The following is a 15815-nucleotide window of genomic DNA, read 5'->3' as shown; positions in this document are numbered from 1 at the left end:
TAAACAGCCTAGAGTTCAGTGGAAGGTGTTAACGCTGCCGTATGAGATGGGGGGACTGGGAGCCCCAGACCTGGAAAGATATTACAGGGTAGCGCAGGCGGCTCACCTGCACACGTGGATCCATGCCAACCCTGATATCCCACATGTGATTTTAGGGCGATTGTTTGCAGACACGCTCCCCTTGCCGGCGACTGTCTTCCAGACGGTTGATCGCAGCGTAGGAAGATTGGACTCTCTAAAAGCCACGAATCATGCTTGGCATGCGCTGATCAGAGTGCAGGACTGCGCACTACTGTATTCCCCGCTGATGCAGGTAGAGTGGGCGGTTTGGCTCCCCCCACTGCGAGAGAAAGGAGTCCTACAGGCGTTAGGCGCTCTGGGCATCGCTAGGATGGCGGATCTGTTTCTGGATGGGGTAGTCAAGACATGGGATCAGATCGGCTCGGCACGACCTGAGTCCACGCTTCTACAACGCTTTCAATTTCATAGGGTCCGTAGTGCACTGTCCGTCCTGTTGGGGCCGGGCATGGCAGAACCCCCGGAAATCCCAGAACTTACTTATGTCATTAAAACGGTGGCGCCGTCCAAACTGGTTACGACTCTTAAAAAAATTGGGGACCAGCACAAGGCGCACCAGTACTCCACAGCGAGGCGAGATTGGCAGAGCGACCTTCAAATGGATATCACTGATGAGATGTGGAAATACTGTTGCGTTAGCACCAAGAAGGTGTCGCTCAATGGTCGACACAGATTGGTGCACTTTAAGTACTTGCAGCTGGTCTATTATACCCCAGAGAGATTGTATAGGTACGGGCTCCGCCAAACAGCGGAGTGTGAGTGCTGTCACTTCCTAGTGGCGGACTTCATACATATGGCCTGGTACTGCCCGGGAATAGCTAAGTTTTGGACGGAGGTGTTCCAGGAACTGAGCCAGATTTTGGAAACAGAGATACAGCCCAACCCATCACTGGCGTTACTGGGGTATTCCAGGCCGCTCCCACTAGCACTGCGACGTCTGACTGATATAGCGCTGTTAATAGCCAAACGAGTTGTGGCGACATGTTGGATGAGAGGGCCACTCCCACTAAGAAACAATGGGCCAGGGATCTGCTGTATTGCAGCACACAGGCGGAGACATATAGCGAATTGCTACCTCCGAAAAGTCGCCCCAAGAACTTCTGGGGGTTATACAGAACATATTTGACTGCCGGGGCCGCCGAGACGGCTGGTCAGGGGGGAGGCACAGAGTGAGGAACCCAATACGCACAATTTGGCCGAGGGGGGCACGGGACAAGACCAGGACTCTAGGGGCGCACGATTGTGAGGGATTCTGGAGCGCAAGTTGGGACGGGTGCCCGCATGTGGAGAGTGTGGACAGGTACACTACGGATCTGACTGTCACGCTCTAATAGGGGTCACTCGGAGGGTGAATGAGTAACGCAAGGTTGTATATCGACTGAATGCGGGGGGGTGCTATCGCTGGTTGCTGTTAGACAGAAGGACTGAGGACGCGTGTACATGCAGATGGGTGGAAGGATGAGACAGCTAGCGTGCGGTGGGTGGGGTGGGTGGTTAGGGTTAGTGTTACGATTGGGACCTACAGGGACTACGCCAGGTTTGCAGTCACAGGTGGACAATTTTATACTTCTAAATCACAAACGTATGGCTGTAACATAGACTGGGGACTAGCGCAACCTCCAACCGAAGTTGCGACCGTGACCGGGCTATTGTATATGATGTTTTATTGTGACGCCGCCGGTCCTCCGGGATGTCGGCTAAATGGCCGTGTAAGGGATAACTTAACTGCCCGACTGGACGGCGGAGTCCTCCCACTGCTACGTGGATAGTAGGCCGTCTGCCCTGCACACTTCCTATAAGTAAATAAAGGTTTTTGAAACGTTAAAAAAAAAAAAAAGGGATCCAAAGGGGAAGCCTGCAAAAAGGAACAAGATGGCTAAGAAAGGACAGGCACTCATGAGGTGATTTAGCATTCAGAATAACTACACTCAAAACGGACATGCAATACAGATATATATATATACACAACAACATTAACAATAAAGGGAATGTGGGGTAAAGCACTCAGAAGTTTCACACGGTAAGACTGACGCTCAGTAAGTTCCTCAACCACAATTGCTGTTACAGATTTTGACTGCAAATACCCACATATAGGATTTACATGCAAAGGCAGGGTCTGTAGAGCTGATACCTATGGTGATATTATAAATGTAACTCAAAAACAATACACACACTGAACAAGAAACAACACCTAGGTAGTCAGCTGTGCCCACTGATCCTGGCGATCAAACAGGAACATGCAAGACAGTAACAGCAAGAGGGTAAAACTAAACACAAGCACGAATGACAAGGAGCTAGCCAGGAGGAGTGCTTAACAGGAAAGGAAGGAAATCACAAGGCACACTTGGCGGAAAGCAAGCAACAAACATACAAGGTAGTAGAAGCAAGACAACAGAAATAGAAAGACAGTAAACTAGGAACTGGAACCCAGGAAATGGGAAGAAAAGCAGGGGCTGGAAAATGATACACAGAAGGGGAGGCTACAAGGGTATACGAGAATAGTGCTGGATCAGGAGTCAAGAAAACAATGCAGACAGTGCTAGTTCAGGAACAGATAATACTATAGCTCAGGAACAGGAATCAAGGAAACACTGAAGGCAGTGGTAGTTCAGGAACATTGATAGCTGTAGCTCAGGACTCAAGAAATAACTAAAGCTCAGAAAACACTGGACACAAGGATATCAAAAGCTCAGGAACCACTAGAAACAAGGGTCATTCTCCCTGGTACACAGCTACCATGACCATTGCTCGACTGAAGGGAGCTCGGGCTAAAAAGAGCTCACAGTAATCACATGAATTGGGTGTGAGCAGGCTAGCAGCTGCCAGTCACAGGTGAGCTGAATTCCTCCACCCTTCATTGGCCTGCAGGGGTTTAGACGAAACAGTGAGCAGGGATTTCTAGGTAATGGAGTTTCAGGCATGAGCAGGCTGGCTTCCACAAGACCTGGCATGGAATGGGAATGGATGTTAATTCCCAAATAGTGTCCAAATGGCTGGGAGTCAGTAAATGCATGAAGGGGAGGGTCCAGAAGCTTATTATGACAGAGGAAAGTCCCGTAATTCAGCCCCTTGGTTGTGGGCACAAGAGCACAGGGAGCAAATAGTGACACACATGCATCCAGAGTGCTGGGCTCAGTCCAAAAGGGTATAAATAAATAGGCTGTTGATCGCTCATGGCCACTGCCCAAATATATCCATAGAGTGTGTGTCTATTGTTGCAGTACAGTGCCTTCGTCCTAGGCCTAGCATTGTGTTTGCAAGGTGGGGAACACGACACTGGCGATGAGGATTGGGTGTCTCTGGTTGCTGGGGCTCGCCGAAAGACCTGCGGCTGGTCTTGTTCATACTGGGCGATCCACGAAGTCACGTGTGCGGCAGAGCGGTGAGGAAGCCACTGTGTGATCTGGCAGTTGAATGGCGATTATTGTGCCCGCCTGCAGGTGGGGATTGCCCTGTTTATTGGCTGGCCCAACCCCCCTGCCCTGGCGGTGTGAGATCTAGCTGCTGCGCACCTCTTTCTCTGCATCAGCTCGACCTGGAGTGAGAGGAATCTGGGCACGGCTCGGGAGAGTGAACACAGTGTTGCCTAGCGGCTGGGAACCTCCATCGCACCTTATAGTGGGGGAGCTGGCAGCAATGACACTGCGGAGCAGCCATTTGTGATGAGAAGAAGAGCGGGCGAGGCTGATGCAACCTGCAAGGTCGGAGGGGCAGTGTGAAAAGACCAGTTTGGACACTCGTTAAAGGAGAAGGTGTGCCTTAAAAGTGAAAAAAAGGCGAAAAGGAAGTAAAGATATAGCAAAAGAAAAGGAAGGTAGGCGTTGCAGGTCGGGACTGTTGAGCATAGAGTGCAAGGATCAGTGGATGAACAAAGGACAGCATGTTATAACACATGAGTGAACTGTGGGGGATAGGATTGTGAGCCTGAGATTTCCACATCGTAGGCATAGACTAGAAGCAGTGAGATCCCAAATACAAGCTGGTCGTGACCAAGAGGGGGCAAGGGGCATGTCTATATGCCGACAGCCCCGTCATGATGACGGATCAATGACCACCCCCGGAACAGCAGCCTCCAGCCCCATAAGCACACGCCTGGGTTGCAGTGCTATCACCATTTAGCGAACTAGCTGACCTGGCCAAAGCTGCACCGAGATGATGCTGCTGGATCGGATTCCTACATTACTTTCATGCAACCCGCATAATCGACAGAGCCTTTAAGAGGTCTTTGCTGATACATTTTGGGGGAGCAGAGCTATATGACTTATTTGAGAACTTTTAATACGGTGAAACAATGACTTTGAAGCTGCATTTTGATCCGCCACTCAATCCCGATTGTGAGTGTTTCAAACTATGGCAAGCCTGGCTGGCAGAGGAAGAATCCGTCTACATGTTCTACACCCGGCTCTGAAAGTACGTGCATCGACCAACCGGAAGACATCCGTGTCCAAATAATCCAGGCTGCAAATTGGAAGTGCTCAGATGCCTTATGTTGAAGCAGCCAGGCATCTCCGTGGTCGACATCCTAGTCCTGGCGCACACACATGAGCTGTCGAACAGCAGAGCAGATGATATGGAGGTAGCCCTAGGAAGGAGTGCTGCCTCGGGAGTTTCGCTGAAAGTGGTAATGGGGAAAGAGAAAAGAGTGGATGTGATCAAGAGATGCCAGGGGCCTGCCCACCTGCCAGGGTCGAGGCCACAAAGGAACCAATGTGGCAGCTGTGGTCTGGAGCATTGGACACTGAATGCTTGCCTGCGAGAAAGCGTACCTGCTCCAAATGTAGAAAAATGAATCATTTTGCCAAGGTGTGTAGAGTGGAGTGGCTAGGGACCCGGGGAGGGTACCCGAGCAGGACATCCAGTGGTCCTGTGGATGACAAAGAGGACAATGATGTGTTCGTAGTATCGTTCCCTGGGAAGGAGGGCAACAGAAAACAATCCCCTCCCATGTGTGTTGTGAAGATTGGGGGAGCCTTCATAATAGCCTTGATAGGCACTGGTACATCTGTGAATGTCATGGAGTTTAATAAGATGGTGCCGTGCCCCAATCTAGCAGCCATTAAGGCACAACTCTATGCCTATGGGGGCACTGAACCGCTGCTTCTGAAAGGGACCATGAAGGTCAACATTGTGAGAGAAGGCCGCTCCGCCAGAGCAAGATTCCATGTCACGGAAAGAGAAACCGGTACCCTGTTGGGTTGCCACACCGCAGAAGACACAGGATTGGTGTTTTTTTGCAAAGACAGTACATTAATGACATTCCTCAGTCATGATGCAATAGTTCCCCCGACTATTCACATGTCTTGGTCGCTCAAAGGCAAACAAATCTGCCTGCACATTTTCGAAGCAATTCGACACAGCACTGCACCATCAAAAGGTCCCGTTCCACTTGACGCAGCAGGTGGAAAAGGAACTCTGGGACCTAGAGCAAAAAGGGGGTCATTGAAAATTCACTGGCCCTATGCCCTAGGTGTCTCCGTTAGTCATCGCGCCTAAGCCTGAGCAGCCCGGAGCCATCAGACTGTGTATCTATATGAGGCTCCCGAAGAAGGCCATCTGGTGGGAGCAACACATCACGCTGACCATGGACGACATTGTGGCAGACCTGAATGGCGCCCAATAGTTTTCAAAGCTCAACTTTGAAACGCAGGCTATCTCCAGCTAGAGCTGGAGCCTGCCAGCCACTATATAACCACGTTTTTCACTCACATATGCCTCAGGAGAAACTGAAGGTTCAATTTCAGCATCTCATCAGCTGCAGAGGTGTTCCAAAACACCATTAGGCAGATTCTCTCAGGGCTGGTTGGGGTGCTGAACGTAAACAATGATATTCTGATTTTCTCCGAGAGCCTTGAAGATAACCATGTGTAGCTGAGAGCCATGTTGCAGAGGCTGGCAGAGTGCGGATTGACACTGCACCAGAAGAAGAACTCTTTCTGCCAAAACTCTATTGAGTTCTTTGATTACATCTTTTCAGATGACGGGCTGAGGGTGGTCCCAAGTAAGGTCGAGGCCATTAGGAAAGCGACCATTCTGCAGAATGCAACACAAGTTAAAAGTTTTCTAGGCATGGCAACGTACAGCGGAAGGTTTATCCCGAACCTGGCCTCCCTGTCAGAGCCACTGAGGGTCCTCACAAGAGCGGACATCCCATGGGTATGGGGACCGCAAGCACACAAGACTTTTAGGCACGTGAAGGAAGCTCTCAATGACGCAACAATGGCGTACTTTCATCCCTGATGAAGAACCGAGCTTATGGTCGATGTGAGCCTGGTAGGGCTGGGGTGCAGTGCTCCTGCAAGAGAAAACAGAAGGCTCATGGGTCCCCATCACCTGTGTGAGCAGGGCACTTTCTGATATGGAGACCTCCTATGCCAAAATCGAGCAGGAAGTGCTAGCTATCCGGTGGGCTTGTCGCCATTTCCACCTGGACTTGTGTGGGAAGACCCTTTAGAGTAATCACTGACCACAAATCCATGGTCCCGCTGTTTGAATGATCTGCTTAGCTAGCCCCCAAGTTTTGAGTGATGGGCTGTGCATCTGCAACCCCACTCCTTTGACATGATCTACCCCCAGGGGGTGAACAACTCTTTGGACTACTTGTCCAGGCACCCATCAGCGCCGGAAGGCCAAAAGCAAGTGGACGATGATGAAGGGGTCTAAGCTCATGTGAGGATCGTAGTCCGCAAAGCATGTCCAAAAGCTCTATCCATACCAGAGATACAGAAAGCGACGGAGGCTGCCGAGAGCATCAGAAAAGCCAAAGAAGCACTTTCCAGGAAACACTTCCTTGATGGAACCAAGACGCTGACGCATACGGAGCATGAAACGAGTAACTCGCTGTGGCGAGTACGAAACTAACTGAACACCAGCGAAGAGGGTCTGCTTCTCAGAGTTGCAGATTGTGGTGCTGAGAAGCCTATGAATCCGAGTGATTGACCTGGCACAACTGCTACTCCTGTGCGATATTCAGTGGGGACTCAACTCCAGCCCCCATAATTATGGAAGAACTGAGTCCGAAGCCTTGGTCAAAGGTGAGCATTTATTTTGGGAGCTTCCCAGACAGCCATCTCACAGCCGTGCGAATTGACTCTCACTCAAAGTTCCAGATGGTGGAAGTGGTGCAGTCAACTGTGTTTTCCAAGGTTAAACCTGTATCAGAGAAGGTGTTTGCACTGGCCAGCCTGGCAGAAGAACTGAAGACAGACAATGGACCCCCGTTTCAGGGATAGGAATTCCAAGACTATCTCGCCTCTCTGGTGATTCGACACTGGAAAGTGATGCTGCAATGGCCCCAAGCAAATAGGAATGTCGAACGGTTCATGCAGACTTTGAACTGTGCCCTGGAAATGCTGCCTTTATCAATTTCTGCGGACCTACAGGCAGACCCTGCAAAGTACCACCAGCTGTGCGCCGACAGATCTCCTGTTCAGAAGACAAATGAGAGAAATTATCCCCACGTGCCCTGAATGGCAGCCCGCTGGCTTGGATATCTACGCTACACGAGAGAAGAGCAGGGCCACGAACAAGTGGGCGAGTCTGTACAGAGGTGCCGTTGCCCCCGCGACTCCAAGTGGGTGATCATGTAATCATGAAGGACGGTCACCTGGGATGGAAGTTCTGAATTCCATTCAAATCCAAAACCTGGCAAGTGATAAAGATTTGTGGGACTATGATCACTGTCCAGAGAGGACATCACACCATTAGTAGAAACATATTGTGGTTCAATAGAGTGAACAGCCTGTCAGCTGAGTCTGATGGAGAGGCTGATGAAAATGGAGCTGACAGCGACCTGAGAGGGCCGGACAAACAGTCATGCGCAGTGAAGAGAATGTACATACTACTCCCCTCAATGTCCATCACTCCCAGGCCCCGCCCCCAAGACTCGGCAGGAAAAAGGAAAAATAAAACAAATGTTTAATATTGTTTTATTGGTCCTTTCCTGCTGTTTTTGGGAGGGAGACACTCCTCCGCTATAGCGGAGGAGCCGCCGCTGGCTGTTGGTCGCTCGTGGCCACTTCCCAAATATATCCATAGAGTAAGTGTCTATTGTTGCGGTACAGTGCCTGTGTCCTAGGCCCAGTATTGTGTTCGCCAGGTGGCGAACACAACAACAGTCTCAGTTGGCTAGGCCTAGGTTCACAATTCCATTGCAGCATTATATGCACAGCACTGCTGCATGTGCCTTGGTGCAGCGTAATATGTGCTTTACAGAGACTTATGTCTAAGTGCAGCTTTGTTTGCCCGGTGTTAAAAACACTTCAGCCTATCTTTTGGTTGAGTCTGTAAAAGGTTTATTGCGAAATAACCAGATTGCGAATCAAAGGAATTACCTACAAGGGGATTTCCCAAATACAGGCAGCGGAGAGGGGCTCCCCAACAGAAGACAAGGCAAGACCCAAATTTACACTCTACTACACAAACAGTTTCTAGTACTGCTCACATAACTAAATTCTCACCAAAAATACAAGCAGATGCCTCACTGAGATTATAAGAATTACTAAATGGCCAACACAAGTAACAATTATGTAACCAATTTGGGTAGAGGGAAACTACTTCGTAAATCTTTGCACCTCAGGTGCCGGGACACAATGCTTCTAAAACTAACAGACGAGAACATACGGTAGGCTGGTTTTGAATGGGCTAGAAGAAATGGCTGCAAAAGGTTTCAGTTTTACTAAAACTGGTAATTGTGCTTTAACTTTCACATTCCCTTTCTATTGCTCTACTTTATCGCACAACTAAGTACATCATTTAAGACAGTTCAATTCAATTCAATTGTAACTTTATCCAGTTATTAAAACAAAACAACCATAAAAGTACAGATAAAATCACATGTTTAAGAAAATAAATTAATCAAATAAAACACAGTAATCACAATAATGTAATCGCAAATCAGGATATTATAGATTTCCGAAGTTTAAAAACACTTTTAAGGAACGCAGTGATAGATACGACAGTTAAAATGTTATCTAATCTTAAAACAGCTAAAAAGGCAGGGCGACAACGATTTACTTCCATATTCTTTAGTATCGGCACAATCCATCTTCGCCTAGGTATTAAATAAAGTTTACAGAAGAAAAGAATATGAATGTCTGACTGCTCAGACAAATCATCACATGGGCATTTATTTAGATGTTTCGACCAATCATTCATTTTAGGGAAACTAAGTGACCTGAATAATAAGTTTAATCTAAAACGAGTTAGTAAATACCTCTCGTAATCACTCATTTGTAATATTACATATGGCTGCATTTTGCTTGTAATCGTTATTAACTGGTGTGCGACCACCGTTTTTTTAAAGATTTCAGTGGCGGTTCTGCACTCTCCCAAGTATTTCATACACTTTTCCTTCAGGGCTTTTCTAGGGATATTGTGCAAAAAAGAAGGATCATCGTAATAATCTGCCAGACCTATAGCCATAAGAAATTTCTTCACATAGCTTAACCATCCAACCTTGCCGCTATTATCTAGCCTCATCGCATCAATCAAGGTTGTACGGTTAAATTCGCATTCCTCGGTGGTCCTGACCCTATGCCATAACAGAACCGGAGCGACCTTTATGATATCTTCTAGACATGGTTCCCCCAGTTCAGCGTGGCAAACATATGTGGAAACACTTTCTGGAACAGCTAGAAGATAGTTCATGAAAATGTTTTCTACCGCCTGCAACGACTTCAACATTTGCGTAACCCCACAGTCCTGCGCCATATGTGGCGATCGAAACACAGGTTGCTCTATAAACCGTTAACAACTCCCCAATTGGTTTCCTACCCATCTTATTACTAAAATCTTTTAAAGCCATTATTGATTTACAAAACAGCAACCTTCTTGTCTTGATTGCATTATTCTATAAACCAGTGTGGTCAAATAGAACGCCAAGGTATGGAAAGGTTGGAGTAAAATCAACTGGGCTAGAAGCAATAAAAACTGCCTTTCTCATTCTGTTAGCCCCAGGGCCACATGTCATACAGAAGGTCTTTGAGCAATTTATCCTCAAGTCAAGGCCAACCATAAAGTCAGAAAAGGAAGTGACTATAGTTTGTATGGCCAACGGTGTCCTACCCATGAGGACTGCGTCATCGGCATACAATAACACTGGGACTGATCTTTTTCCCACCATCGGCATGTCCTTGCATTCCTTTAATAATATTCTTTCGACGTCATTAATATAAAGCGTAAAGAGAAAAGGGGCCAGGACACACCCTTGCCTCACTCCCCTTGCAATACTGAATAGTTCTGTACATTCTCCATTTTTTCCATACCTGACTCTGGCACTTGCCCCTGAATAAAGTTCTTTGAGAAAATGTATGATCGATTTTTCTACCCCTAATTTCTCGAGGATCTGCCAAAGTTTACTATGGGTGATGCAATCAAACGCTGACGTCAAGTCAACAAAAGTTAAAAACATGCTGCCACCCTTCACTTTGGTATATTTTTCTATGAGGACATGCAAATTCAGGCACTGATCAATGGTGCTCAGGCCTTTCCTGAACCCATACTGTAAATCACTAATTATTTTATGTTCATCAGCCCATGTTTGAAGTCTGTTTAAAATTACACAGCCGAAAATCTTAATGGTGGAGTCTAAAAGCGATATTGGGCGATAACAGTAACAACTTGCCCTATCGCCCTTCTTAAATATCGGAACGATTATAGACTCACACCAAGAAGATAGAAGACCGGTACGAGATGTAGCATTGAAAAGTTGGATAAGAATCGGACCCCAGAGGTCGGTGTTGTTTTTATATAGGTCCACCGGAACCCCATCGGGTCCAGGTGCTTTTCCCCCCAGGCTTGCTTTTAAACTTGCAATTACCTCCACTAAGGAAATGCCCGGGTCCAGAGTAGTCTTCAAATGATGGGAATCCTCCCCTTTGCTAAGATGTCTTCCCCATGACTCACCATAGTATATAATACTGAATAATGCTTCATGCTCTGTAATAGCTACTTCTATCCTAGCCGTAGTATTATCGTTTAAAAAAGGGGCATTTACTGCTTCCCAAAAAGCAGTGGTATCTCGGCGCATAGATGCCTCACACAATGTATCCCAGGCTTCCTTTTTTAAAATATCTTTTCTTTTTTTCAAGGACTTCTTATAAATATTTCTCAATGCCTTGATTAAGATGCGATCTTTATCGGGGGATTTTAAGGCATGTTTGAGGTTACGATAAGCCTTAGTGCAAGCCGTATCAAACCAGCTTGTTTGCTTCTGTTTAGGGTTTTTCAGTTCGACCCATAGGCTTTTTTTAATTTCTGTGGCAATTGTTAAATTTTTTTTTATAAAGTCAGCGTCATCGATATTCCCATCCACACAAGTATCAAAATTTTGGACACAATTCACAATCAGGTTGTGGAGAAAGTCATCCGGGACCACTTTCGTCCACTTTAAAGAATAACCATTTTTTTCTGTGCATAACAATATTGTCTAGATAAGGTTTACGAGTACAGCTTCCATGTTGAACTTTGGGCCTACTCAAAATTTCTAGACTAAGAGGAAAGTGGTCACTCAATGGGTTATCCAATGTACTGGATGCCTGTACCGTTGCCCCGTGTCTAGTAGACATCAATATAAACTCAATCGTTGAGTTTACCCCTCTGCCATTAAATGTGGGGTAGAAGGGTATTTTGTGTCCAGCCATTCTATTCACAAAACCCAAGTCACAGTCAAAGATAATTTCATTTAAGAGGTCCCCGCACTTAGTGTGCTCGAAATGACTTAAACTAATGTCATTATCTAGCATTACTCCACAGGTTCCTCTTTCTCTTCTTTGACATATTGAACAGTTAAAATCTCCACCCCATATAACACAGGCATCTTTAGCTCTCCCGCCCAAAGTTGTTTTTATATCACTGGCCATGGTTTTTAAAGTATCATCCACAGCCTCTGCGGGGAAGTTATTATAAAAATTTACCAAAATCAAACTAAACGCATTATCAACAATTATCCTGATTATGTGGTAATATGTATCATTAAAAGCTAACTCAATTTTAATACATTGAAACATATTTGACACATACGTGCAAAGCCCACCTTTGGCCCTGCCGTGGGGAGTACTAATAGCAGGAGAGAAAAAAGTTTTAAAACCACATACATGATGTGCCACTGTGGACCAGGTTTCTTGTAGGCTAACAATCACGTATTTATTAACTAAGTTAACCCAATTTTCGTTGCTCAATTTTGTCTTTAGACCTGCTATATTCCAATACAAAATTGACCACGTGACATTGTTAGTCTCACTATCCAACACATCCCTGGGACCTCCAATCTCTTGCTCAGTCACTGGGGATATGTTCACATCTATACTACTCTCCTTCAGTATGTCTACCTCAGTCCTAATACTTTTACTGTGTCTAAACCCATCATCCATCTGTATGTTATTTAGACCCTCATTAACATAACCTCCCTTCAATCTGACATATCCTTGCGTTGATATATGGTTATCGGAGGAAGTATCCATACCCAGTCAATCAACATCCTCCAACCATTGCAGCATATCGAAACGGTTAAATGTAGGTATATCAAACCTGCCTCTGTTGCCGTTCATAGGATCCCCTTGCTTCCATAAGGTTGCTTTCAATGGGGCTAAATATGTAGGAGGATAAAAATTACTCAAATCCAAAGTTTGGATACCACCGTTATATCCCTGGTGGTTCCAATCTGTACCGCCCTGAACGTCTCAGGATCGTTTAACAGACACGATAATGAGGACGCAACCACTTGTGAAGGGTTAGTTATTTTAATGAAGGCAAAAACAATACAACGAATAAACAAAAGTTATAGTCACTGGAATCCTCCAGGCTAAGTACGTTACCAGCCCACAGCACGGATGGTCCTAACCGTCCTCTGCATATACGCCGATCCCGGCGTATGCCAACAGAGGGCAGAAATGAAATGGCCGACAATGCCAATCGGTAGGCTGTGAGGGGCACGACGAGTGTTGGGGAGAATCGAGGAGTCAGGGAAACACCCAGCCGGGGTCTCTACCTGAAGGGAGCAGCCGCTCAACCTCTTCCTCCGACTGCACCGGGACGCGGAGTCACCTCCTGGTGATGCGTCACCGATACCCCAATCAAAAGCAAGAAGACTGAACCGAGAGCAGCCGCTCGATCGATCCTGTGGACTTCCGAGTCTGTAACGCGGCAAACACCTCCTGGTGTGCGTTACCGCTGGCAGTCCCTGTATCTCTGGTCGGGCTGGGAGTTACGACTCCAACCAGCAAAAGCGCCACTGCGCTTTGACTCAGCCGAGTCAAAAAGCGAAGCTCAATGGTTGACCGGTAGAGCTTCCGGGTCCTTCACAGGTGACGATGGGGCAAGACACGGCCCAGGGAGTAACGACTCGACCTACCTCCGTTCTTGCCTTACTGGAGCACCACTCCGGAACACTGCTCTTCACGAAGCAGGTACGTCGGTGTAAACACAATATCCGACAGCCTTGTACCTCCCGGTTCCTCCCTTTATAGGGCGTGTTTTCCTTGAGTTATGTAACAGCTCTCCTGTTTACATAAGGGCGTGTTTTCCCTTGAGTTATGTAACAGCTCTCCTGTTTACATAAGGGCGTGTTTTCCCTTCAGTTATGTAACAGCTCTCCTGTTTACATAAGGGCGTGTTTTCCTTGAGTTATGTAACAGCTCTCCTGTTTACATAACCTCTCAACCGCTAAGCATCCTGGGAGATGTAGTCCGTTTACGCTGGTTACCGTTTTCCTCCCCTCGCATGACAGGAATTCTTGACAGTACATCCTCCCTCTCAGCGGCTCCCCACGGGTCCAGCGCTGGCAGGAAAACGCCGATGGAACAAGGAGACCAAGCGCGGAGCATGAACCCCTTCAGCCGGTTCCCATGAATGCTCCTCCGGGCCATAGCCTTTCCACGCAACCAGGTACCACAGCTTCCCCCTGCGCCATTTGGACGCCCATATGCCCGACACTTCATACTCCACCTCCGACTCCACGCATACCGGCCGAGGTGTCCCAGACGGCTTGGAGGGTGCTGGTTTGAGCAATGATACATGAAAGACAGGGTGTATCCGCAATGACTGGGGCAAGCACACCTTCACGTTCACGGGACCCATACACTTGGTAATTCGATAGGGGCCCATGTACTTGGGATGGAACACACTGTTCTTTCGAAACCTCATGTTTCTTGTGGATATCCAGACGTAGTCTCCAGTGCGGTACAGTGGCCCGGGCCTTCTCTTCCTATCTGCCGCAGCCTTGTATCTTCTCTTGGCCTCTATTAGGACAGCCCTTGAGCGCATCAATGTGTCTTTTATGTGTGCCACCCTGTCCGCTGTGGCGGGAATCCTGTCCTCTCTGAACGGATGTAGAAATGGCAAGAACCTGGGATGTTGGCCATAGTTGCTATAGAACGGAGATGACTGTGTGGAGCTGTGAGTGGCGTTGTTATAGGCTATCTCTGCAACCCATAGCAAGTCGACCCATTCTTCCCTGCCCTGGTCCACAAAACATCGCAGATACTGTTTGAGCGTTTGGTTCAGGCGCTCGGTTTGGCCGTCCGTTTGAGGGTGGTAGCTGGTGGACAGGGCGGTCTTAACATGCAGCGCAGTGCACCAAGTCTTCCAGAATTGCGCAGTAAACTGCGACCCCCGGTCCGACACGATCACCCCAGGTAATCCATGCAGTCGTACCACATTCTTTAGGAGTAGTGACGCCAATTCCCCGGCCGTAGGGACTCTCTTGCAGGGGATGAAGTGCCCCATTTTCGTCAAGTAATCCACCACCACCAGTATTGCCGTCATCCCCTGGTCTACCGGTAGGCCCACCACGAAGTCCAGTGATATGCTATCCCATGGTCTATCCGGGGTCGGAAGTGGATGTAAGAGCCCTTGGGTTCGGCCATGGTCGGCCTTCATGGTAGCACACGTAGGACACTCCTGTCCCCACCTCCTGACATCCACTCTCATGGTTGGCCACCAGAAATGCCGTCCCATGCTAGCCACCGTTTTTTCAAAGCCCAAATGACCTGCGCATGGAGAGTCATGGCACCAGATGAATGCTTGTTTCCTTAGCCTAGGCGTGGGTATCAACAGGCACCTGCCCTTCAGGGGTATCCCGTCCTTCAGCTGCCATTCTCTGTGACTGAGGAGCCACCTCCGCCATGCGAATGACCTGATCCCTCTCTTTATTCCCCTCAGGAAAGTATCCGGTTGGATAACCCCCAATACCATCCTCGGGGAAATGATGGAACGCTCGGTCGCAGGCAATGGTTCCTTAACTGCAGATTGACGGGACAGGGCGTCCGCCTTCCGGTTTTCCGTCCCCGGCCGATATGTGATGCGGAAGTTGAACCCCGCAAAGAAGATCATCCACCGCAGCTGCCTGGGAGAAAGGTGTCTTGTGGCCGTCATGAACTGTAGATGCCGATGGTCCGTGTACACCGATACCACATGTCTTGCCCCCATCAACCAATGCCTCCATTCGGTGAAGGCGTCCTTGATTGCGAGAAGCTCCTTCTCCGCAATATGGTAGTTGCGTTCGGCGTCGTTGAGTTTGCGGGACATGTACGCAACGGGATGAAGCACCCCTGTGTCGTGGTTGCGTTGGGACAAGATAGCCCCCAGCGCCACATCCGAAGCGTCCGCTTCCACCACGTAGGGGAGATCCGGATCGGGGTGAGCCAACACCGGCGCCTTACCAAAGGCGCTTTTCAGGGCCTCAAAGGCTGTGTTCGCTTCAGGGGACCAGACAAACTCCTTGGACTTCCTCAGTAGCTGTG

The sequence above is a fragment of the Triturus cristatus genome, chromosome 6, assembly GCF_964204655.1.
Source record: "Triturus cristatus chromosome 6, aTriCri1.1, whole genome shotgun sequence".
Lineage (NCBI taxonomy): Eukaryota > Metazoa > Chordata > Amphibia > Caudata > Salamandridae > Triturus > Triturus cristatus.
The sequence above is the reverse complement of the archived record's forward strand: the minus strand, read 5'-3'. Positions refer to the sequence as shown.